The 25,315-nt window shown below is 38.3% G+C and overlaps 1 protein-coding gene and 1 long non-coding RNA gene across 3 annotated transcripts in view; one reads left to right on the forward strand and one right to left on the reverse strand.

Annotated features, from left to right (window-relative positions):
• DSC1 (desmocollin 1) overlaps nucleotides 1-25,315 on the forward strand; it is a 351,582-nt gene that overhangs the window by 259,814 nt on the left and 66,453 nt on the right. The window lies entirely within an intron of this gene.
• The window catches only part of LOC121033043 (uncharacterized), a 48,459-nt gene that overhangs the window by 19,152 nt on the left and 3,992 nt on the right, over nucleotides 1-25,315 (reverse strand). Inside the window, exon 2 of the long non-coding RNA XR_005791662.1 lies at nucleotides 22,179-22,275. This is a non-coding gene — a long non-coding RNA (uncharacterized LOC121033043). The remainder of the gene's footprint in view (nucleotides 1-22,178; nucleotides 22,276-25,315) is intronic.

The following is a 25,315-nucleotide window of genomic DNA, read 5'->3' on the forward strand; positions in this document are numbered from 1 at the left end:
AATGTTCAAAGACCAACACAATCTTATCCTCACACTCGTTTTTTTTTAGTCACAAAAAACACTGTGCAAGAGGAAAATTAATAATTTGAAACGAATTTTTTATGAATTAAATTAGGAAAATGCCAGAATTGTGGGTAGAGTGGGTTAGGGCAGAAAGTAGGGGAAGTAAAAAAATTCTAAAGGTTTCCTTTTTGGTGTAAGAGATAAATGTACAAATTGTTGGGGGAGGGGGTATAAGAATTATTTAATTTAAATTGACAATAGAGAAATATTATGTATGACTCTTAAAAATAGAAAAATAATCATAGGGCATATTAGAAAAGTATCATAGACTTTACAATTAAAAATCAGGGAGAGAAAAAGGAATGAACATTTTCCACTTCTTCTGGAGCTTAAGATGGCAGGCACACATAAAGTTAGAAACTGCCTGGTTTGGCCATGTGACTAAGCTGTCACGAGTAGACTGAATGGAAGTAATGTGTAAATGGGGCACCTGGGTGGCTCAGTTGGTTGAGCATCTGACTTCAGCTCAGGTCATGATCTCATGGTTCATGAGTTTGAGCCCCTCATCGGGCTCTATGTGGACACCTCAGAGCCTGGAGCCTACTTCAGATTCTGTGTCTCCCTCTTTCTCTGCCCTCCCCTACCTGCACTCTATTTCTGTCCCTCTCCCTCAAAAATAAATAAACATTAAAAATTTTTTAAAAAAGAAGTAATGTGTAAATTTCTGCCGTAATTTAAACAACAATTGCCTGCTTTGATATTTCTGTTCCTACAGGTTGGATACATACATGTTCATATACCAGCCTTGGCTATAAAGTTAAGAATAAAATCTGAGCTTTGGCAAAACAGCAAAATGGAAGGATCTTGTGTGCCTGGAGGGCTATGTGGAACACAGTCACCCTGGAAACCTGAATTGCTCATTTGGGGGCTAATATGTATAAAAGAAATAAATGTATATTTTAATAAAGCTGTTATATTTTTGGATCTCCATTACTAACAGTTTAGCTTTTGCCGTAACATTAGAGAAATTAGTACTGGAAGTGGGATGCAGCCATCACAAAACCAGAAAAGATGTGATGCTGACTTGAAGATCAAGAAATATACATTGAGGATGAAGACACAGTAGACTGGAAGATGGTTACTTACCCTCGTTTACATGTAGGAAACATTTGGTAAAAATATTACTTGTGGTGATTTACAAGACAAATTTCCCACTGAGCTTGTACCTCTAGCTGAAGTAGTAGGATATTTTCAGATAGATAAAGTGAGAAGGATGGTTATAACACAGAAGTCTTAAAAGAGATATACTCAAGACTAAAATTAATATATATATGTATATGTATGTATATGTGTGTGTGTGTGTAGTTATTAGAACATTCAACATATTATAAGCAAATAAACCTGCAGATTACTGCTTTTAAGGGATTGTGTTACCAAATAAGCCATCAGCATGGCCTACAAAAGCAAAATTGTGAAGTCTGAAGCTGTCCTCAAGGAATGCATACTACTAACAATCACTTACAAGTTGCCAGGGAGTATAAGAGAAAAGAACCAGTTTCCAGAAGGCAAGTTCAGAAGCCTACAAGGACCATGGACAGAAGAGCCACTCTCAAAGAGCAGAACCAGGGATAGCCAAATGGACCAACCAAGAACCTACTCCACTGCCGGTACAAACAGACAAACAACTCCTGCCTATCAGAGTGAAATTGCTCTAGATCATTCTCTCCAGTGTGTTTCTCATGCTTTCTTTTCCAAATTGGAGTTTCTATTGCAGTTTACCCTCATCCTGCTTCAAAGGTTCTGGGACCAATTCTAAAGTGTATGTGTGGGGATTTCCTCCACACCACCAAACAATGTCCAAGACATTAGCTGGGTGTGCTACAGTTCACCCCAATTCTGAGACTACATGGAGATATGGTCAGATTCCACAGGTTAAGGGCTCAGTCCTACAAGACTTCCCCCTCCCCCCTCGGATGTCAGTCTCATGCCCAGGTTATCATCACCTGTGCTTCTGACCAACTAGCTAGAGCTCAGAGTTTCCAATGTCCCAGTTCTCTGGGTTAGATTAATTTGCTAGAACGGCTCACAGAACTCAGAGAAATATTTTACTTACTAGATCATCAGTTTATTATAAACAGATATAATTCAGGAATAGCCAGATGAAAGAGATGCATAGGGCAGAGAATGTGGAAAGAGACACTAAGCTACCATATTCAACCAGGCACGCCATTATCCTGAAATCTCCATGTGTTCAACAATCCAGAAGCTTTCTGAATCTTGTCCTTTTGGGCTTTTGTGGAGGCTTCCATAGGCAATCTTCCATAGACATATTGATTAACTCTTTGACCATTGGCAGTGAATTTAACCTCCAGCCTAACTCCCCAAAGGTCAGGGGTGGGACTGAATGCAAGTTCCCTTGGCAATGAGCCTCCACCCTTAGGTGCTTTCCAAAAGTAACCTCATTAACAAAACTTAATTGTGGAAAGGAGCTTGTTATGATTAACCTAACACTCATTGCACCTTTATGGCTTTGAAATGATCCTAGGAACTGAGTACAAGAGACCAAATGTTATGACAAAGGATGTTCCTATTGCTCTTACTGCTCAGGAACTTCCAAGGCTTTGGGGGGAGCTATGAGCCAGGAACCATAGACAAAGACCAAATACATAAGGTAATGGAGTTGTATGATACAAATCACAATATTGCACAACTCCACTATTATTTATTTAGAAAAGGGGATGTAGGAGGAAGATGACATATTCACTTGATGAAGAAGAATATGCTTCAACCAGAGATCCTGAATTTTGAGCTGGATTAAATAACTGAACTGGATTTGGAATTATGTCCAAAATTACATCCAAAAATCCTTGGAAAGGAGAAAAGTATGTTCTTTTTGTAGAAAGAAATTTACATCTAAATAGATGACTAGAGCCAACTATTGTGTCAGTGGCTGTTAATTGTCCACCAAATTCCATTCTCCCTTCTTATGGAGTAATACATTGTAAGTTGAGCATATGGTTTCCTTGGCCAAGATTACATTTCTCGGTGTCCTTGCAGATAATAATGTGATGTGACTGCATTCTTGCCAATGCCATGTGAGTATAATTGCTAAGGACAATTTCTACCTCACTGTTTAAAGATAAGTGATTGCTCTAATTTCCTGTCTCCCCCCCCCCCCCCGCCAACTCCCATGAGCTGGAATACAGATGTGCCCATGACCCAGATTCAACTATTTAGGAGAAAAAATTGCATTAGAGGGTAGCAGGAGAAACTTGGTTTTCTCAAAGACCCTGCAGAACAGAGATGCCCCCATGTATCTCGGACCTCTCTTCCCAGTACTATTAGATGATAGAGAGAAACTTCTGTCCTTGAGCTACTGCATTTTTCAGGTTTCTTTGTAATGGCAGCTTAGCCTTTACTCTAAGTAATGGAAGTGGATATTCAAGCCAAAATTGCAAATGTAAAGGACAAAGAAAGAAAGAAAGAAAGAAAGAAAGAAAGAAACAATAACCACAAGAGTGGTAATAACATCACATTTCCTGAACAAATAAAATCAAGTATGTTCGTTATTTCACTAAATGTGAAAGTACTGCATTGTAAAAAGCAGAAGCAGCAGGTATTAATTAAACAACAAATCTAATTATTTCTTGCTCAAAAGAACATGTATTAAAAAGATGACAAAGAAGGGTAGAAACATAAAGGAGAGCCAACATTACACCAGGAAAATGCAATTGAAGAGGAGGAATGGCAATACTAGTACTAGCCAAAGGAGAATTCAAGATTCAAAGTATGAAATATAATGGAAAAAGACAACCCATGAAAAAAATATAACATAAAAAAGAGGCTAAGATTTACAGACATTGAGAGATTGTGACAAAATCAGAATTATGGAAGGGGTTTAGTATAACTAAAAGAAATTTGCATATACTTCAGAATTGTCAGAACACCTAAGCAACAAATAAGGAAAGATAGAAGCTATGACTACAGATTGCCCCAACTTACAATGGATCAACTTATGATTTTTCAACTTTATGATGGTGTGAGAGCAATGCACATTTAGTAGAATCTGTACTTCAATCTTTTGATCCTTCCCAGGGCAAGTGGTGGGATTGTGGACAGTGGCAGAGAGCTACAGCACCCTGGAAGCCACAAGATCACAAGGGTAAACAACCCATATACTTACAACCATTCTGTACCCATACAGCCATTCTGTTTTTCACTTTCAGTACCGTACTTAATAAGTTACACGAGATATCCAAACGTTTATTATAAAATAGACTTTGTGGGGGCGCCTGGGTGGCTCATTCACTTTAGTGCCCAACTCTTGATTTTGACTCAGGTCATGATCTCATGGTCTGTGGGACTGAGCCCTGCATTGGGCTCTGCACTGACAGTGCAGGGCCTGCTTGGGATTCTCTCTCTCCCTCTCTCTGTGCTCCTCCACAACTTGTGTGCTCTCTTGCAAAATAAATGAATAAACTTAAAAATATATATATACTTTGTGTTAGATGATTTTGCCCAACCGTAGGCACATTTAAGGCAGGCTAGACCGAGCTGTGATGTTGGGTAGGTTAGTGTATTAAATGCACTTTTGACTTATGATATTTTCAATTTATGGTGAGTTTATTAAGATGTAATCCCATCATAAGTGGAGGAAGGTCTGTAGATGAACAGCAAACATGTTTTAGTAGCCAAATAGATCAATAGTTCACTAGTCCAATAACTTACAAACAGAGAATGTGTATTCAATTCTCTTGTCCCTGGAACGTTTAGAAAAACCAGTCACATACTTGGCTATGAATAAAATCTTTTAAAAATCCTCTCCCAAATTATGTGATCACAATCCAATAACTAAAAATAATGTAAGATTTAAAAACCAACAAAATGTAATTACATCTCATAAAACATTCTTTTTAAAATCCCCATGAATTAAAAGCAAAACCAAAACAGAATTTACAAAGTATGGCAAATGACGCAGTAAAACAAAATCAAAGGAAAAGGAAAATGGTAAACTTAATGAAATATTTGCAATGTATATAATATATAAAGTATTAATAGAATAAAGAAAGCTCATACACAATTAATATAAAAAAGGAAAATGAGGAGACCTCAGGTGGTTAAGCATTCAAATTTTGGTTTTGTCTCAGGTCATGATCTCACGGTCTTGAGATCGAGCCTGAGGCAGACTCCACACCTACTGGCAGATTCTCTGTCTCTGTCTCTGTCTCTCTCTCTCCCCCTTTGCCCCCCTCCCCCCCAAAAAAAACAAACAAAAAGAAATAAAGCAACAATGAGATAGCGTTTTTCAGCTTTCAGATGGGGAAAATTTTAAAGAATAATAATTTTATGTCTTGGCAGCTTTTTAGAAAACTGGTAGATTTATGGAATGCTACCTTCTCTTCGGAAAGTATCTTGGTAATACCTACCAAAATTTCTTAAATGCATCGTTCTTTTACACAGGAATCTAACTCTTCCAAAGTGTATTCGTTAGGAAAGAGTAGGTTATATTGCACATACAAACAATCTCAAATCTCAGTAACTTAATGTGATAGAGGTTTTTTGTGCTACATAACAACACAGGCTGACTGGGGAGATTGTTCATTGTAATCACTTAAAGAGCCAGGCTGAGAGAGGACCCATCTACACAGCAGCTCCCACAAACACTCGAAAGGAGGAAGAGGATTTGCCAAGTTCTGCACTGGACCTTAAAATAGCTCTCAGAAGTGACACCTGTCACCTCCACTCACATTTCATCAATCAAAACATGCCACATGGCCATACCTAACCTCAAAACAATCAGAAAGGACAATGCTACTATGTGCCTAACAAAAGAACATTTATGATACTATAAGAATCTATTCTATGGAAATAAAAGCGCCAATATATAAAGATGTGAGTACAATGATGTATCACAATATTGTTTTCCATCACAATAAAACTAGTAACAATCGGAATATCCATCAAAAAGGAAATGGATTATAGGGCACCTGGCTGGCTAAGTCAGTTAAGCATCTGACTCTTGATTTGGGCTCAGGTTATGATCTCACAATTCATTAGTTTGAGCTCTGCATCAGGCCCAGCACTGACAGTGCAGAGTCTGCTTGGGATTCTCTCTCTCTCTCTTTCTCCCTCTCTCTCTCTCTGCTCCTCCCCTGCTTGCTCTCTCTCTTTCAAAATAAACTTAAAAAAATGATTATATAAAGCCAGTGAAAACTTCACCCTCTGTCCCCTTTTGGGGAGGGCTACCCCTGCCTTAGGGGGTCACTGGGCAGATAGCAGGCTTCTCACTCGCTGCAGTGTTGGAACAATAAAATGTGATGCCTGGGGTCCCCTCCCCCGCCCAGGGAGCTGCCCATGGCTTTTTTTTTTTTTTTTTTATGAATCTGGTGTTTGGGTAGTCAGAGGAGAAGATGACTCCACTTCAGTGCAAATCCCCTTTTCCAAGAGCCAAGATTCAAAAGAAAAGGGTGCTCAGACTTTGTTAAACACATCTGCTTTGTGTAAATAAATGTTTACAATTTTATATCAAAGCATGGGAGTTTCTCACTGTGTATTTTTTACTTTTATAGATTTTGAAACTATGATCATTTATATATGTGTTTGTGGGAGCTATGATAAGTTTTATGGCAAACAATTGGTATTGTTAATCTTTTATTGTCATCAAAAAACATAAAAATTCTATTAATCTCTTGTATTTCCCTTAACTCTGATATACACCAAAAATAAATCTTACTTTTCTTCTTTTATCATTATAAAATAATAAAGGTATTTTGCTAGTATGGAAAAAAAAGAAATGATATATACATATTATGGGATATAACCCGGCTATTTATCTGGCTGAATATATTTGTATTGGATGCTTGCTCGAGATGTGTTATATGGTAAAAAAACACTTGAATAGAATGTGCATAGTATGATACTAATTTTGTAAAAACACACAACAGTGACAAAAAGGTCTAGATAACTATATATATGTTCATGTGTGCATGGAGAAAACTGTGGAAGAATAGATACTATATAACCTTAATTTATGTGCATATACATAAAATATACCTGTATGTATGTATGTATAAACTTGTGTGTGCATAAATGGCATATGTGTGAACTTTTAAGAGTGAATATCACTTAACTTCCTATTTATTCATCTTTAGATTTTTTAATGATTTAATATGTAATATTTTGTATTTTTAAAATTACTAAAGAAATTTACTAATTTCTAAAAATTAAATAGACGTCATAAATAGAAAAATGCTCATTTACTTTAAACAAATACAGAGACATTTAGGTACATAATTCCTTCAATATAACTCTGATACATGCAATTTATTCTTCTATTCATGTTTTTCAATTATCAATATATATTAAATATCTAAGTATCACATATTAGAGCTGGAACCACGAATAAGATAAAGATGCCTGCCCTGTTCAGCTTGTTTTATAGTGAAAAGACAGACAATAATAAAATAACAAATGGGCATATAATGTAAACTTAAGTATTGAAAAATATTTTAAAGAAAAATAGCTTAGAGGCACCTGGCTGGCTCAGTTGGTAGAGCGAATGACTCTTGATCTTAGGGTCATAAGTTTGAGCCCTGCGTTGGGTGTGGATATTACTTAAAAATAAAATCTTAAAAAAAGAATAGCTTAATATAAAGATTGTGTTTTGGAAGGCAATACTATAAATAAGGTGGTCAAAAACATTCAAGAGCATTTCCTCAGTAGGGCTGAGTAATGATAAGATTTAATTTACATTTTATACAAAAGACCTGACTGTGTGGGAGCAGGGAGAACATTTCAGTAGTTATTGCAAGAAACCTGATGAGAGATAAAGGCTCAGTGGCTCAGTGTAGGATGGTGGCATTGAAGGAGGACAATCAGTTCATATTCTAGATCTATTTTGAATTATGAACCCCATAGGACATGGGGAGTGTATTAGAGGTGGAGTGAAAGGGAATAGAGTCAACTCAGGTGATTCCTAAGTTTGGGGCCAGAAATATTGGGTGGATATAAGAATTGTGGAGGAACAAACTTGGGATGTGGTCAGAAACCAAGAATTTTGTTTTAGATATCTTCAGTTTTAACTATCTATTCAATATCCAAGTAGAAACGTTAAACAAGTGTCTGTATATCTGGGCCTCATTAGTTTGAAGATGATATTTAAACCTAAAACACTGAATGAGACCACCAAATATGTCTGTGTGTCGATGAATAGAAGAAAGTTGAAAACTTAGCACTGGGGCCCACAAAATTCAGAGGCCAGGAGTAGAGAAAGAATAACTTGTGAAATAATAGAAGAGGAAGTCTTCAATAAGTTAAGTAAAGAAAGTATTTTTGGAATGAGATGAGAGATTTGTTACGTGTTATTGTGTATCTGAGTGGTTGTATGCCTTTTGCTTTTTTATTACTTGTAAAAAGAAAAAAAAAGAAGAAAAATATGACTCATGTAGCCAAGTTCATACCAGAAAAATGTCTAGGGTATTGTTGATAGAAAAGAAAAAAAAATAATTCTAATTATAATCTCCAACTGCCTTTTATGAAAGTTTGATCTTGTTGAATAGAGTCCTTTATTCTGCTGAGTATCCTGAAGGGTTTGGTTATATATATTTGCATCTTAGTGTTATAGCAGGTTGAATTGATCACATGATAAAGCAAAAGGAGTCAGGACTTTCAACTATACAGGACTGAAGAGAGTGACAAATCCCCTCTTCCCCAAACAACCATAAAGCTGCAAGAATGTGAAAGAAAAATCATTTCAGAGCTCTGGAAATCTACCAGATACAAACAACAACTGCCATATATTCAGGAAAAAAACTGTTACATGTCAGAAAAACAGTGGGAGTCCATAGCATTCTTGGCTGGGATTATCCACCTGCCCTGTACCAGTTCAGAAGATACAGTAGTTCTGCTACCAGGGCTGGCTAGCCATGAAAATCAGCACTTTCACAGTGGGTGACATTATTTGGAGTGGAGGCTGGAAAAAATCTCACCCAGCAGCAAACAGGAAAATCTTACAGCTCTTCTGGTCTGAGGTTGGGGTCCCTGTAGGGGCAAATAGCACACCAGAAGACTAGGAAGATATTTAGCAGTGAGATAGTAATTGAGGGACTTGATAAACATTCCACACATCCCTGACTGTCTGGAGGCCTGTGTGCATGTGTGGTGGGGACCCAAGGAGGCCCAGCAGAAAGTAAAAGCCAGGCTGACCTAAAATCCACCCAAACTTTGAATGTGTTTCTCAAACCAAACATAGATTCACCATTAGAGGGAGGGAAGCATTATGGGCCTGAAGTGTTTGACTGTATCTTTTTTAAATTCTTGACTGACTAATAAGTTGCAAATCTAGGGGTCAATCTTAGGAGACTTGATTTAAAAAAAAAATTTGTAGGGGAGGAAGAATTTTTCCTGTACCCTTTTAGCTGGTCTATTAATTAAACCAACATGAGACAGATTAACAGAAGAAAAACAAATTTAATTAAATATGTATGAGAGCCTCATAAGAGTATGAGAGCCTCATAAGAATATGAGACCCACAGGCATTCAGGTAATTGAGGGTCATATGCCATCCTGAGCTAAGAAGAAGGGGTAGGGGTCTGGGGCTTCAAAGGGAAGGAAGACAATTTACAGGAAGATGGGAAAAACAAATATTTGGTAAACAAGTGTTTGCCCTGCCCTGCAGAGAACAATGGGACACAGACAGGAATTTGGTCTCCACGCCCTGCAGAGCTTCCCCCCAGCTCATTACACTTAGGCCATATTTTTTGTAGTTATCTCTGGTGATAGTTCTCTTCCTGAACCAGGTCTTCATCTAAAATCTTTCAGGCAGCTAAGGGGGAGGTAAAACCTCATCTGAATCTTTTGGTCCTTGATTGACTTCATCTCAAATTAATCCACATGTCAAGATGGCACATTTTGGGGAGGCTTTTTCTGAACCCCTTCAAATATAAATAAAATAAAATAAATATGAGCAGACATGAGCAGCCTCACACCACAGGGGGTGACAAATTCCTTGGATTAAATCTAGGTAAATTGCATAAAATAACAACAACAAACAATCTAACAACAAAGTATATCAAGAAAAAAACCTTCAGAGAAAATAAAAAGAAAGTCATAATCCAGAGTTGCTACACTATATTATCTAAAATGTTTAGTTTTCTACAAACAAAACAAAACCAGGAAAGTGTGAACCATGCTTAAGAAGCAATCAATAAGAAACTGTCTCTGGCTTGGCCCACAGGTTGGTTCTAGAAGATCAAGACTTTAAAATCAGATATTACAAATATGTTTGAAGAATTTAAGGGATCAGAACATATATTTAAGAATGAAAGGAAAATATGTTGACAGCGGTTCAAAAATGGGGAATACCAATAAAGAAAAAGAATAGAAATAACTAAAGAAAGAACTAAATGGAAATTCTAGAGTTGACATTTGCATAGTCCATGGGACTAATGGCCCATTAGACCATTTGTATTAGCCCCCTCCCCCCAAAAAACTGAAGCAATCCAATTATCCATCAATTGGTGAATAACTAAACAAAATGTGGTATATCCATACAATTGAATATTATTCAGCAATAAAAGTGAGTAAACCTCTGAAACCCGCTACAACAAAGATGAACCTTAACATTATGCTAAATGAAAAAAGCCAGACCCAAAGGCAATATATTCTGTAATTCCATGTGTATGAAACATCCAGAAAATTAGTATCTATAGGGACCACAAGAGAGGAGCAGTAGCTGCTGGGGCTGAGAGTGTAAGGGAGTTGATTGCAAATAGGAATTTTTTAGACTGGTGGAAATGTTTTAAAATTGGATTGGGGTGGGGCGTCTGGGTGGCTCAATTGGTTGTGTTCCACTTCAGCTCAGGTCATGATCTCATATTTTGTGAATTTGAGCCCCACGTGGAGCTCCGTGCTGATAGCTGGGAGCCTGGAGCCTGCTTCGGCTTCTGTCTCTCCCTTTCTCTCTGTTCCTCCCTGCTTGCACTGTCTCTCTCTCTCTCTCGGAAATAAATAAATATTAAAAAAATAAATAAAATTGGATTGGGGTGATGGCTGCACAACCTCATAAATTTACTAAAAGAACCATTGAATTCTTTACTTACAATGGTCAGATGTTTTTAATATGTAAATTACATCAGTAAATCTGTTTAAAAATAGAGGGAAAATGGGCCAGCATACAGATCATGGGGGATCTGGTGGGTGGTGCAGGAAGAAAGCCATCACATAGGTGGAATATAGCTGCGTGCTCCATGTGACTTCTCTTCATCATCTGAAGTGACACTGAAGTGATGTGTGGCTCTTCCTGGTAGAGGTTTAAGAATCATCATTTGATTTGCTGTGTCACTTTTTCTTTTGCCTCAGTGACTAGCCTATGATACAGTCAGGGGCTATTCTGTTAGCCTTGGTCTTAGAGTAAGGCCAAAACATGGAACAGAGTTGAGCTTACCTGTAAGGCATGTGCAGCATGAACAAGAAATAAATCTTGTGTTTGTTTTTTTTTTAATTACTGGTATTTTGGGATTGTTTCTTACCACAGCATAATGTCGCCCATGCTAATGTATACATGTTCCTTAAAAGATGTTACAAACACACAATTAACCACTTTGCCTCTATTTGCTCATTCCTGTAGGGTATTAATCTGCAAGCAATGTTGTCTGTTATTTTATTTTTCTAAGGGTAAGTTTTTAAAAATGCTCTTTATCTGTGACACAGATAATTGAGTGAATGGTGGTTGAATTGATGTCTTATCTATTCTCAGACCATCTTCATTTATCTGTAATGGGCTGACTGGAATTAGCAGAGTCTGGAAATAGAGCCACCTGCTTGGGTGTGGTAGATATTAGGAAACAGACACAATTGTAGGTACTGGAAGAAAGTCTAGTCTAGTGGCAGAACATGTCCATTGAAGCAAATTTCTTAATTGGTTCAAGTGATGAGTTATAGATGATTAACTTAGTACACCTGGCTTTCAGGTCAGCCCTGAGGAGGCTGGAGCTTCTGGGCTGAATGTATCTGTTCATCAGCAATTTCATCCACTTGACCTATTTTTCTATTCAAATATGACCACTTTATATGTGTGCTGTGATGTGAAAAATATTAAGAAACAAGGCTGAAAGGATAAAAATAATCATATTTTAATCAAGTAGTTTTGAGGAGAAGAGAACAGAACCAGAAGAAAATAGGGGGACGTATCAATTAAGGAAACAGAGTGTCTCAATACATGAATCTTATTAGAGGAAAAATTGGTAGCAATTGAGTGCTTGCTACCAGTCTTAGCATTTCAGTTAATACATAATCATATTCAGTCTTCATTGTGTGTGAGGAAATTATTGCCAGTAACATTTTAAAGAAGAGGAACCCAGAGCTTAGAAAGAATAAAATAACTTGGCCAGGATTATGAGTTTGCAAATGTGGGGAATGGAATTTGAATCAAGTTGTTGAACTGGAAAGCTCAGTCATGGGATCAAGGAACAAGTGATAAGGTGGACAGAGTGTAGGCAGGTTGGTTGTCAATATCAGCGTAATCTGTCTTCTGGCAACAAGACCCAGTCACTGGGTTTGGGTTTAGTATGTGTTCCTAATAGGGGATGAGAAGAATTGGCGTGAATCAAATATGATTCTCAATTCTAAAAGGACTGTGGCATTAAAATAGCAGAGGTTATTTTCAGCACATCAGTTTAAGATCAAGACCAGAATTGCAGCTGAAAGAAGGGTTGTTAACCTTGGAGTGTTAGGTTAAAAGCTGTCAGGGTGAAGCATAGGAATTAGGATACCAATGAGTCATCAACTGTGGAGAGGGTAGAAGAGCCTGTGAATTATCCAGCACCCAACACAGGGGATGTTTATTTATTTTTGAGACAGAGAGGCAGAGCATGAACGGGGGAGGGTCAGAGAGAGAGGGAGAACACAGAATCTGGAACAGGCTCCAGGCTCTGAGCTGTCAGCACAGAGCCCGATGCAGGGCTCAAACTCACGGACCATGAGATCATGACCTGGGCTGAAGTCAGATGCTCAACTGACTGAGCCACCCAGGAGCCCCGACTATGGATGTTTTCAAGACTACACTTGAATTAGTCTTTCATGCATGCTCAATGACCCTCGTAATCGAGCAGCAGTTTCCAAACCTGAAAACACACCAGAGGAGGTAGGGAATGTGCTAAAATAGGTCTCTTGGACCTAGCTGATCAAATGAATGAGAATATCTGATAGGGTCCTAATCTGGAATCTGGATTTTTTTTATAGATTTCCCCCCAAAAATGATGAAACCATAAAAATGAGTGTAGTTGTTCCAAGATGATTAAAATCTATAAATTAATCAAGGTTTTTTTGTTCTTGTTGTTGATGTTCCCCAACCATGTGCTTTCTCCTTTCTCAACCTGCCCCAAATTTACCAATGTCATTCCTTTTTGCTTTTCTCAACTTTTCCTCTTCCTCTTTTAAAATCATAATTAAGCATACTTCATCAAACAGAAAGAAATGTTCTATTCAGGAAATATTTGTTTTTAATGAGACATGAAAAGGAGGGCAATATGGAGTGTCATTTCATACTTGGAGCCAATTTTCTTCAGGCCAGCAACTTTAAATTATTGATTGGAGAATACATGGGTTGGCACACCTTTTATTGGTGACAGGATGGTCCTTTTCCAAAACTGGAGGTATGATGTAGTCTTTGTTTGTTTGTTTTTTAATTTAAGTAAGTTCTTAAAAAGCCCAGATGTTAAGCTCCATCTAGGACATGTGCAAATGTCAATCAGTCTTTCTCCACTGCTACCCACAATTAGAGAGTAGTCGTGGGCCTGCCCAATTCGATTTTCAACCACTGTTTTGGAAAACTCTTAAGTAATGTCTATTCAATTCCTATACTCTCTGTGCTAGATAATTTACAGCTTGATTTTATTTTTTTTCTTTATTATTTTTTGAGGGAGAGAGAGAAAGAGAGCATGATTAGGGGAAGGGCGAAGGAAGAAGGAGGGAGAGAATCTTAAGCAGGGAATGGAACACTACACAGGGCTCAGTCTCAGGACCATGAGATCATGACCAGAGCCGAAATCAAGAGTTGGACACCTAAGCAACTAAGCCACCCAGGCACCCCAACATCTTTAATTTAAAATAACTGGAGGGGTGCCTGGCTGACTCCATTGGAAGAGTATGTAACTCCTGATCTGGGGTTGTAAGTTTGCACCCCACATGGCATGTAGAGATTACTTAAATACATTTAAAAAAATTTTTAAATAACTGTATATTATTTTATCATTTTCACTTTATATGAGAAACATGAGACTTAGAAAAAAAGTAATTTGTGCAAGGTATATAGAGTATCAAAGTGGTGGAGTAAGAATTTGGACCTAGGCAGTTTCACCCTTCATCTTGCTGGCTTGATCACTGTGCTATAGACTCATTACTCTAGAGAAACTTCATGACAGTAACTAAACATAATGGGATACAATTGGGGGTACAATGAACAACAAAAATAAAAAGATTAAAAATAACAGACAATTTTATTTACACTAGAAAAGATTGTAAAGGTTACCAACCCTAAATTCTTGAGAAAGCTGAGATCAAAAGGCATTAAAATAAAAGGCAAAAAATGTACTGTTAATACAAGGCTAGATAACCAGTTCTCCTATTTCCTAATGTAGTGTGCTACTGTTTCAACCTAACAACTTAGATGTATACAAGGGCAATCAGGGCTCCATAGGGATAAAATGGAAGGAACTAGTGAAGAATTTCTGGCTGTATAAATCAAGTTTGGTCTACATGTTAATGAATAAAGCAGGTGTTTTAGGCCAATATGTTGTTTAAGGCTAATATATTGAAAAGTAATCCCTATAATCTTAAATGCTTATGATGAATCATAAAAGATATGAAAACTTCAAGTTTTCTAATGGGATGTCAACAGTAAGAAAGCATCACTCTCACTCACCTTTATAATAGTCACGCAAAAAGTCAACTATGAATTCATAACTTATTTTTATTTATTTATTTTGAGAGAAAGAGAGAGAAAGTTGGGGAGGGGCAGAGAGATTGGGAGAGAGAGAATCCCAAGCACAGAGCCCACCATGGGGCTCAAACTCACAAACTGTGAGATCCTGACCTGAGCCTAAATCAAGAGCCAGATGCTTAACTGAATGAGCCACACAAGCCCCTCAATAACTTCACTTTCAGTTCAATTAAGCAACTGATGGAAGCTGAGAGTGAGCAGGTGAGCCCCTGGGATCTATAGATATAAAGAAAGTTTGCACCCTCTTGCAGATGCTTCTCCGGGAACCTCACCCGGTTCTCACAAAAAAAATATTGGTGAGCACTTTGAGAAAGCAACCTAATGGCCCAGGGAGGGGAACTGCAGTCTCCATAGGCAGGTATGAAGCCATGTGCAGATCCCTCTTGCTTATCTCCCCTATAGAATAAGAGTCTGACACTGCAGGCAGAGGAACAGCAAACACTTCTGGCACTTTTGGCACTGGGGAGAACCATTCTAGCTGTGTAGAGGGAACAGAAAAAAACTCTGTAGTCTTGGGGAAAAGGCAAGAATATTTGTGGAGCCCAGAACTACAGCTTGTGTGTGGGTTCAGGAGCATCAAGAAGGCCACACTGTCAAGATCCAGGGAGAGAGTGCTTGCTTAAGACTGGCACTTAGCCAGAATGACAGACTCCTCCCACTTGCTTCCCTTCCCCAAGCTAACAATATTGAACAATGGGTAACTGTGGAATAATGTTGGGAGAGCTGTAAGAATATGGAGAGAGAACCACCCCCCCACCCCGAGGCACAACAGAAAGAGACGACCTCAAGCTAAAGGTAAAGCAAATATTGAGAAAAAAATCTCTTTGCAAAGACGAGGTGCTTAAATGCAAGTGATCTCTAGAAAAATTTTAATGCTGTGGCATACTGATTTTAACCATAGCAACAAAAATCCCCAGACCCAACTCAGCCCTTTCCTAGACTGTCTCAATTCCCCAAAGTAAATATCTAGTATAATGAAAAGCATATGCAAGCAAAGAAGCTGTTTGCCTCAGTTTCCATTCCTACACAAGAGATCCAACTTTCAACAAAAAAAGTACAAGGCATACAAAGAAGCAAGAATAAATATCAAACTACCAAGAGCAAAGCAATCAATATGACAAAATTCAAATGTGACAGAGATGATAGAACTATCAGAAAAGGAATTTAAAATAACTGTGATTAATATGTTGACGGTTGTAAAGGAAAAGATTGACAACATATGAGAACAGATAGTCAATTAAAGCAGAGATGGAAACTATAAATGGAATAAAATAGAAATGTTAGAATGAAAAGGATAGTAACAGAGATGAAGAATTACATTAGAAGGCTCCTTAGGAGAGTTGATACACTGAGGAAGTAGTCAATAGGCTAATTGGCATTAAGTCAATAGGCATTACCCAAAATGAGGCACAAAGAGATCCAATTATATTTCTTATTTATTGCTAGTGAAGATCAACATGGAACAACCACTTTGGAAACCAGTTTGACCATTTCTTGTAAAGTTAAGCATATACTTACCATATGATCCAGGAATTCCACTCTGAGTAATTACCCAGGAGAAATAACACTGTATGTTCACACAAAAACCTGTATGTAAATATTTATAATTGCTTTATTCAGTTGCTAAAATTGGACAAAACTTAACTGTCTTTCAATGGGTAATTGGATAAATAAACTATAATGCATACATGCAATCCAATACTACTCAGCCATAAAGAGTAGACTAGATACACACAAACATGATTGAATCTTGAAAGTACTTGCTAAGTGAATGAGCCAAACCCAAAAAGTTGCATACCATAGGATTCCATTTATATGACATTCTGGAAAAAGCAAAATTATAGAGTTGGAGAATTTATCAGTGGTTGATAAGGGTTGGAAGGGGGAGGAGGGCCTTACTGTGTAGGGACCACATGAGCAAATTCTCTAAGAATGGAACTATTCTCTAAGACAATTTTGATGGTGGATATATGACTCAAAATATTTTTCGGAATGCTTTGAACTCAACACCACAAAGAATAAATTTTAGTGTGTGTAAGTTTAAAATTAAGTTTCTAGAAAGAGGTGAAGTGTTTGTGTTTCTGCACTCAGAGTTTGGGGTTGTTTTTAGGGCTAGTGATGTTTCTCAAACATAAATGCAATTCAGATTTATTCTTACTCCTTTAAAAGTCTGAATGATTCCAGGATGAAGTCTCAAGATAGCACTTTCTCAAACAGTTCTCCCTTATAGAGAACACTAAATTAGAAATTAAATGAGCTTATTTCTTGTCTTCTTGTCTGTGACTCAGCCAGCTTCAACATAATGTGCACTATAATATTTACTAATTTAAAAAACATAATTGTTTGTTTCTTAACTACTTAACATTTTGGTTAATCTTCTTCTTCTTCCTCACATATATCTGTTGTCACTCCACATCATCTTATGAGGCATCAGATTGTTCATTCACTAAAAAATGCTCGTAGGTGTGCTAAAGTACTTGGATGTATGTTGGAAGCATACTACCCTTATATAGGTATGTTCTAGAGACATCTTCTGCTAAATAATCTGCATTCATTACATGGTTTAGCTATTCAATTTTTATTGCCTTGCTCTCCAAGGGAATAATGATGGTTATTTATAATTATTAACCACTTTACTTACAGTTCTAAAAATCCTTTGAAATGCCTCCTCAGTTATCTTAATAATTGTACATACACACAAAAGGATAAGTAAAATGATGGAAATTTTAAGCACCATGAGACCCATTTTTCAACAGGTGCTCATTCCAGGATTCACCACTCATAGAGTTACCTTACTGTCACTGATCAATAGCCTTGAAATAATTTTAGTCATTAACCTAAGTTCACCAGAGATATTAATGTAAGTGTTCAACTCAACATATGGAGGTTAATGACAGGGGCCTTAGCTATTGTTTGAAGCCAAAGGAAATCATAGAAATAACTACCAAAAGGGAGTTGCTGACTGATTGGAGCATAATATAGTTCTCTTTTTTAATACAGCACTTAGTATCTAATATTTAGAATCAACACATACTTTTTAAACTTGAGACAACGGGATAGAAGGAACATACTTAAAGATCATAAAAGCCATTTATGAAAAGCCCACAGCTAACATCATCCTCAACGGGGAAAAACTGAGAGCTTTTTCCCTGAGATCAGGAACACGACAGGGATGCCCACTCTCACCGCTGTTGTTTAACATAGTGCTGGAAGTTCTAGCATCAGCAATCAGACAACAAAAGGAAATCAAAGGCATCAAAATTGCCAAAGATGAAGTCAAGCTTTCGCTTTTTGCAGATGACATGATATTATACATGGAAAATCCGACAGACTCCACCAAAAGTCTGCTAGAACTGATACATGAATTCAGCAAAGTTGCAGGATACAAAATCAATGTACAGAAATCAGTTGCATTCTTATACACTAACAATGAAGCAACAGAAAGACAAATAAGGAAACTGAGCCCATTCACAATTGCACCAAGAAGCATAAAATACCTAGGAATAAATCTAACCAAAGATGTAAAGGATCTGTATGCTGAAAACTATAGTAAGCTTATGAAGGTAATTGAAGAAGATTTAAAGAAATGGAAACACATTCCCTGCTCATGGATTGGAAGAATAAATATTGTCAAAATGTCAATACTACCCAAAGCTATCTACACATTCAATGCAATCCCAATCAAAATTGCACCAGCATTCTTCTCGAAACTAGAACAAGCAATCCTAAAATTCATATGGAACCACAAAAGGCCCCGAATAGCCAAAGTACTTTTGAAGAAGAAGACCAAAGCAGGAGGCATCACAATCCCAGACTTTAGCCTCTACTACAAAGCTGTCATCATCAAGACAGCATGGTATTGGCACAAAAACAGACACATAGACCAATGGAATAGAATAGAAACCCCAGAACTAGACCCACAAACGTATGGCCAACTCATCTTTGACAAAGCAGGAAAGAACATCCAATGGAAAAAAGACAGTCTCTTTAGCAAATGGTGCTGGGAGAACTGGACAGCAACATGCAGAAGGTTGAAACTAGACCACTTTCTCACACCATTCACAAAAATAAACTCAAAATGGATCAAGGACCTGAATGTGAGACAGGAAACCATCAAAACCTTAGAGGAGAAAGCAGGAAAAGACCTCTCTGACCTCAGCCGTAGCAATCTCTTACTCGACACATCCCCAAAGGCAAGGGAATTAAAAGCAAAAGTGAATTACTGGGACCTTATGAAGATAAAAAGCTTCTGCACAGCAAAGGAAACAACCAACAAAACTAAAAGGCAACCAACGGAATGGGAAAAGATATTTGCAAATGACATATCGGACAAAGGGCTAGTATCCAAAATCTATAAAGAGCTCACCAAACTCCACACCCGAAAAGCAAATAACCCAGTGAAGAAATGGGCAGAAAACATGAATAGACACTTCTCTAAAGAAGACATCCGGATGGCCAACAGGCACATGAAAAGATGTTCAGCGTCGCTCCTTATCAGGGAAATACAAATCAAAACCACACTCAGGTATCACCTCACGCCAGTCAGAGTGGCCAAAATGAACAAATCAGGAGACTATAGATGCTGGAGAGGATGTGGAGAAACGGGAACCCTCTTGCACTGTTGGTGGGAATGCAAATTGGTGCAGCCGCTCTGGAAAGCAGTGTGGAGGTTCCTCAGAAAATTAAAAATAGACCTACCCTATGACCCAGCAATAGCACTGCTAGGAATTTATCCAAGGGACACAGGAGTACTGATGCATAGGGGCACTTGTACCCCAATGTTCATAGCAGCACTCTCAACAATAGCCAAATTATGGAAAGAGCCTAAATGTCCATCAACTGATGAATGGATAAAGAAATTGTGGTTTATATACACTATGGAATACTACGTGGCAATGAGAAAAAATGAAATATGGCCTTTTGTAGCAACGTGGATGGAACTGGAGAGTGTGATGCTAAGTGAAATAAGCCATACTGAGAAAGACAGATACCATATGGTTTCACTCTTATGTGGATCCTGAGAAACTTAACAGGAACCCATGGGGGAGGGGAAGGAAAAAAAAAAAAAAAAAGAGGTTAGAGTGGGAGAGAGCCAAAGCATAAGAGACTGTTGAGAACTGAGAGCAAACTGAGGGTTGATGGGGGGTGGGAGGGAGGAGAGGGTGGGTGATGGGTATTGAGGAGGGCACCTTTTGGGATGAGCACTGGGTGTTGTATGGAAACCAATTTGACAATAAATTTCATATATTAAAAAAATAAATAAATAAATAAATAAACTTGAGACAATTCTTGGATGATTAAGGCAAATTTATATTTGCTTTAGTTCATTTTGGTAGGTATCTCAAGAGTAGGGATAAATTACGTTAGAGCTGTGTGTCCAAAGCAGAATTTCTATCTTTCTAGACCAAAAGTTCTCTTTACTCTTTTCTCTTTGTGTTACAGGTACCTTCTAATTCACTTAGACTCAACGACATACCATCTTTGACTCTCTTTTCCCTACTTCCTTCAGCACTACCCCTATTTGTTATTAATTTGGACTGGTCCTGTATCTGTACTGTCACCTGAATGAACCCATTTCTTCTGAACGCTCTTTCTGTCACTACAATATTTCTGGCTCACAGTACTTCTGACTTCTCTGCATGAAGCTTTGCCTTGGTTTCCTGCCAACCAAGGAATGGAATTAGAAGTCCATTCCTTCTAATGGACTCAAGATCTTGTTAGACATCTTAGTTTTGATCTTAAATCTGTTTGTGTGATTGATCTCTGTTCCCAAACCTCCCCTGTGATATACTATGACCACTTAAGATAACTATGACAACACATAAACCAGATATCATTTTGTAGAGTTTCTTTCAATGCTAAGGTGAGAGGTCTCTCTCACTCAAGTGGCAGTGAAAAGATACTGGTTTTTTGTTTAAGGAGGAAAAATATGTGACAGTGTGAATACTGGATTTGGAAAGAGAGAGAGAGAGAGGGAGAGAGAGAGAATTACCAATTAGAAGGGCGTTGTAATAGATTAGGAGAAAGGTAATGAAAGCCTGAACTCGGTGGTTGCAGTGAAAAGTGAAACAAAGAGACAGACTGAAAAATTGTTACATAGATAAAATAGATAAGATTCTAGCAAAAACTTGTTTAAGGAGAATGGTGAATAGGGAGGGGCCACCATGACTTTGAAGTTTCCCGTCTTTGTGATAAATAGGATAGAAGGGCCAGTAACAGATGGAGGGTGTAGCAGACCTTGGAAGCATCAGAAAGCCTAGGCAGGTAGTTTAAAGAGACTGACTTTGCATCTTTCTGGTACTTAGTTCCATATGATAGCAAACAAGAGTCTTGATTTCTTTCTGCCTTAGTTTGAACAGGTATATACGGAGGCAAAAATACCTACCTAGAGAGGAATGTTATGAGTATTGAGTGAGAAACTACATGAAAGGCACCTACCACACAGAGAGTTTTGGACCGATAAATAGGCTTTATTATTCTTATTATTATTGTAATTACTGTAAGGAAATAAGCGCCATCCTAATTGTTAACCAGTAGTTAGTGATTATCTGTCTACACTAGACTGGACATCATGTGGCATTTACATGAGGCCTTGCTTAATTAAGAGGAGCTGACCTGACTAATTAAGAGTCTAGCAATCCATTCATATAAGATGATCTGTCTTTGGGAAGACACTTCCCAGAAGGTTTACTCAGGCAATCTGGTTTGCAATTTGAAGTAATTTGGAAAGGATCCATAAAAGGAAACGGGAAATGCAGGAAGACAGGTTGAGCCATCTAGCTGGGAGCTGTCTGTGGAGGAGTCAGGAAAGGCACATGAATGAGAGGCTTCATGAAGGTAGAAGCTGGAGGGGGGGGTGGGTTGAGGGTTGAGACAGAGAGGATTGCTGGGGCCAGAGCTAGTACCGTAGACAAGGTGCGGTGTGTGAGCTGTTAACTGAAGAGGTGCAATCACCATAAAAAGAGGGAGGTGCCAGGGGAAGGGCAGGAGGGTGGAGACTGGGAGGGGCAGGATTGGGAAGGGACAAATGGGAAATTGCTGGACCTACTGGAGTGGGCCTCTCCCAGTAAATCATTTGCACTTGCTGGACCAGCTTGAATGTCTTCCTTTATGTTGCACCTCCATTAAAAAGGCATTGCTTCCTTTCTGTGTTGGCTTTAGTCACTCCATTACTCACCAAAGCAGCTGGAAGTCTTCATGCCGACTGGGGAGTGAGAGGCACGGAGCAGTTGAGTCTGTTTCGCTTGAGCAAGCACAAGTAGGATTGCACATCTCTGGAACATAGAAGATGGTATCAGGAATGGGACAAGCATAATATCAGGGTGGGACAGAATTATTACTTGAATTAATTATATTGCAAAAATGTGTTGCTCATGAAATTATATGCATGATACATATATAAGTATGTATTTAGGTTTTTGTGAATAAAAATATTTTTTATTCAGTATTTTCAATTGCAACCTATAGCACTGTGTGGTTGATATGTACCAAATAGGAAGGAAGAGAAGGGAGCGTCACTGGAGTGAAGAGCATGGCTTTGGTATATGCTAGAACTGGCTTCAAATCCCACCACTGCCACCAAGCTGTGTGACTTTCAGCAGGTTGCTTAACCAACCTCTTTAGGCCTTATTTTCCTTAAATGTAGACAGTGAAAAGTAATATCTATCAAAGGGGTGTTATGGGGATTTAAAAAAGGTATAATGTAGCCAGACATAGTGTGTACTCAACAAATGACAGCTGTTACTACTTATTACGTTTTATGTTAGGTGGGGGTTTTTTATGGTTTTGTTTGTTTGCTTGTTTGTTTGTTTAGAGAGAGAGAGAGAGAGAGCACATATGAGTGGGTGAGAGGGGCAGAGGGAGAGAGAGAGAGAGAGAGAGAGAGAGAGAGAAAGAGAGAGAGAGAGAATCTTAAGTAGGCTCCATGCTCAGCATGGAGCCCAACACAAGGCTCAATCCCATGACCCTGGGATCATGACCTGAGCTGAAATCAAGAGTTGGATACTCAAAAGACTGAGCCACCCAGGTGCCCCTAGGCGTTTTTTTTTCTTTTTTTTAATAGTTATCTTGCATATCCTTCTAAAGCCATCTCGAGGCAAGAGTGAGACTCCAGTTTCACAGAGGAAGGGAATGAGGTTATACCAGTTAAGCTATTTGCTGGAATCATAAAACTGCTAGGTAGCAAAGCTAGCATTAAAGTTCAAGTCTTTTGACTTCCAAGTTCGATGCCTTTTCCAAAAATGACATAAAGACACAATGAAGTAGGAATCAAGGCTGGCATTTGGCATTTATTTAGCCAAGTGCTTTATCTCACAGTGCAATGTGAAAAGTACCATGTATTCTACTTCTGCGAAATGAGGCCACTGAGGTTGTATTAGGAGGTGGTCATTTTGGCTTGAGAAACTTTTTACAGATCCTCTCAGCCCTGTGGCACTGAACATTGAGAACAATTCTCCCACTTCACTCACAAAGAGAAGGGTGCCTCAGTGGATAGGCAAACAATAGATACGGCCAAAGACAAGTGACAGTGGCAAGAAGTACATGTGGGTTGAAGGTGATGCAGCCTCTCTTGCCATAGTCATTAACTGGTTTAAAAGCAGATGGTTGCCTACAAATATGCTTTTCATTTTTCTCTATAACATGGCTGCATTGGCCATAATCCATGTATCCTAGCAAAGAGACCCAACATAGAAGGTGCCAGGCAATTTTGTAAGACCTCTGCATATGTGGAAGCATAATCTAGTCTAAGAAATTGGACATCAAAATGGACACCAATGGTTTCTAAACATCTCCCTCACCCCTATTGTGTTGCTGTACTGGTTGGAATCCATTGCCCTTAGAAGCAAGCCCAAAGTTTTAAGTATTGTTAGAAGAACTCTGCAAAATCTAACTCTTCTTTAGCTTTTTATCCTCATCTCTTGGACCTCTCCACCTCACGCTCTATGCTCAGGCCAGATCAAGCTTCTCTCAGATTCTTGTATGTCTCTTAATGTCTCCTGGAGACCTTCACACATGCTGTTTCCTCCACTCTTCCCCTTTAGTTAGTAATTCTTATCCTTCAGAGAGGAGCTCGAAAGTCATTCCCACCAGCTAGCCTTCCCAACCTCCTCCATGAAGTCTGGGTTGTGTTCCCCAGTGTGTGCTCCCAATGGCCACTCCCTTTTCCCTGCCATGGCCTCCCTCACGCATATCGTAGTGCTGTTTAGTTAATAAACGCCATCCCCATGAGACCCCTGTCCCCCAAGGGCAGAGCTCACAGCTCTCCTGTCATCACTGTACCTGTACAACTTAACTCTGCCTGGCGCATGACAGAGCAGGTTCTCCACTAAGTATCTGTTGAGTGAATAAATGTATGCAAAGAAGTACACTTCTACAGTTTGTGAAGCCAGCTTGTCAGGAAGAAAAGAAATGGAATTTACAAGCAGAGCTTTCCAGCAAATTGTATTCAGTCATAATACTACAAACATGCATATTATTATCTCTACATTTCTTGTTTTTGAATGATAATTATTTTGCTCCAATTTATGGAAATGAGTAATATTAATTTAAACATGACAGTAGTTGGCTCCTGTTTAAGAGTTATGTTAGTAACATTTTAGAATTAAATGCCTTGGGTGGCCTTTGCCTATTGTTTTAAAAACAATATAATGTAGAACGTGCAAGGAACTGTTTTAATTTAAAAATAAAAAGCATATGCTCCTCCTCTTTTTTTTATTTAAAGATTCTACTTTTTTAAGAAATCTCTACACCCAACATGGGGCTTGAACTCACAACCCCGAGATCTAGAGTTCCTTCCTCCACCGACTGAGCCAGGCCGGGGCACCCCGCATCTTCTAAGTATACATGAACATTGTGTTTGGCCCATAGATGATTACATTTAAAAATAATTGTAAGACATACTACTGAGAAATTGACAAAATGCCAGCTAGGTACACTCAGGGGGATGTGCTTTTTCTGTTTATAAAATATGCTTCCCCCTCCCCCCAAATACTCATAATTTGTCTTATAAGTAGATAATTTCGCTTCAGAAAAGTACATTTTTAAGTCAGTGTAGCTGAAATATTACATCATCAGTTAAGCAACTATCATATCTATCTCACAAATCAGCTACCTGAGGCCTTAAGAATATATGGAAGGAGGGGTATCAGCATGAATTGATAAAATGACCATGTTGGAGGGATTTCATATCTAATTTATCCTCTTGACAACCTTGTGTAGAGTACCACGTTCATTTTTTATTTTACAGAAAGGAACACACAGAACAGTTAAGCAGCTTACTTAAGATCACAGTATGAGTTTCCAATAGTCAGACGG

The sequence above is a fragment of the Herpailurus yagouaroundi genome, unplaced genomic scaffold (assembly GCF_014898765.1).
Source record: "Herpailurus yagouaroundi ecotype Mexico unplaced genomic scaffold, PumYag 142, whole genome shotgun sequence".
NCBI lineage: Eukaryota > Metazoa > Chordata > Mammalia > Carnivora > Felidae > Herpailurus > Herpailurus yagouaroundi.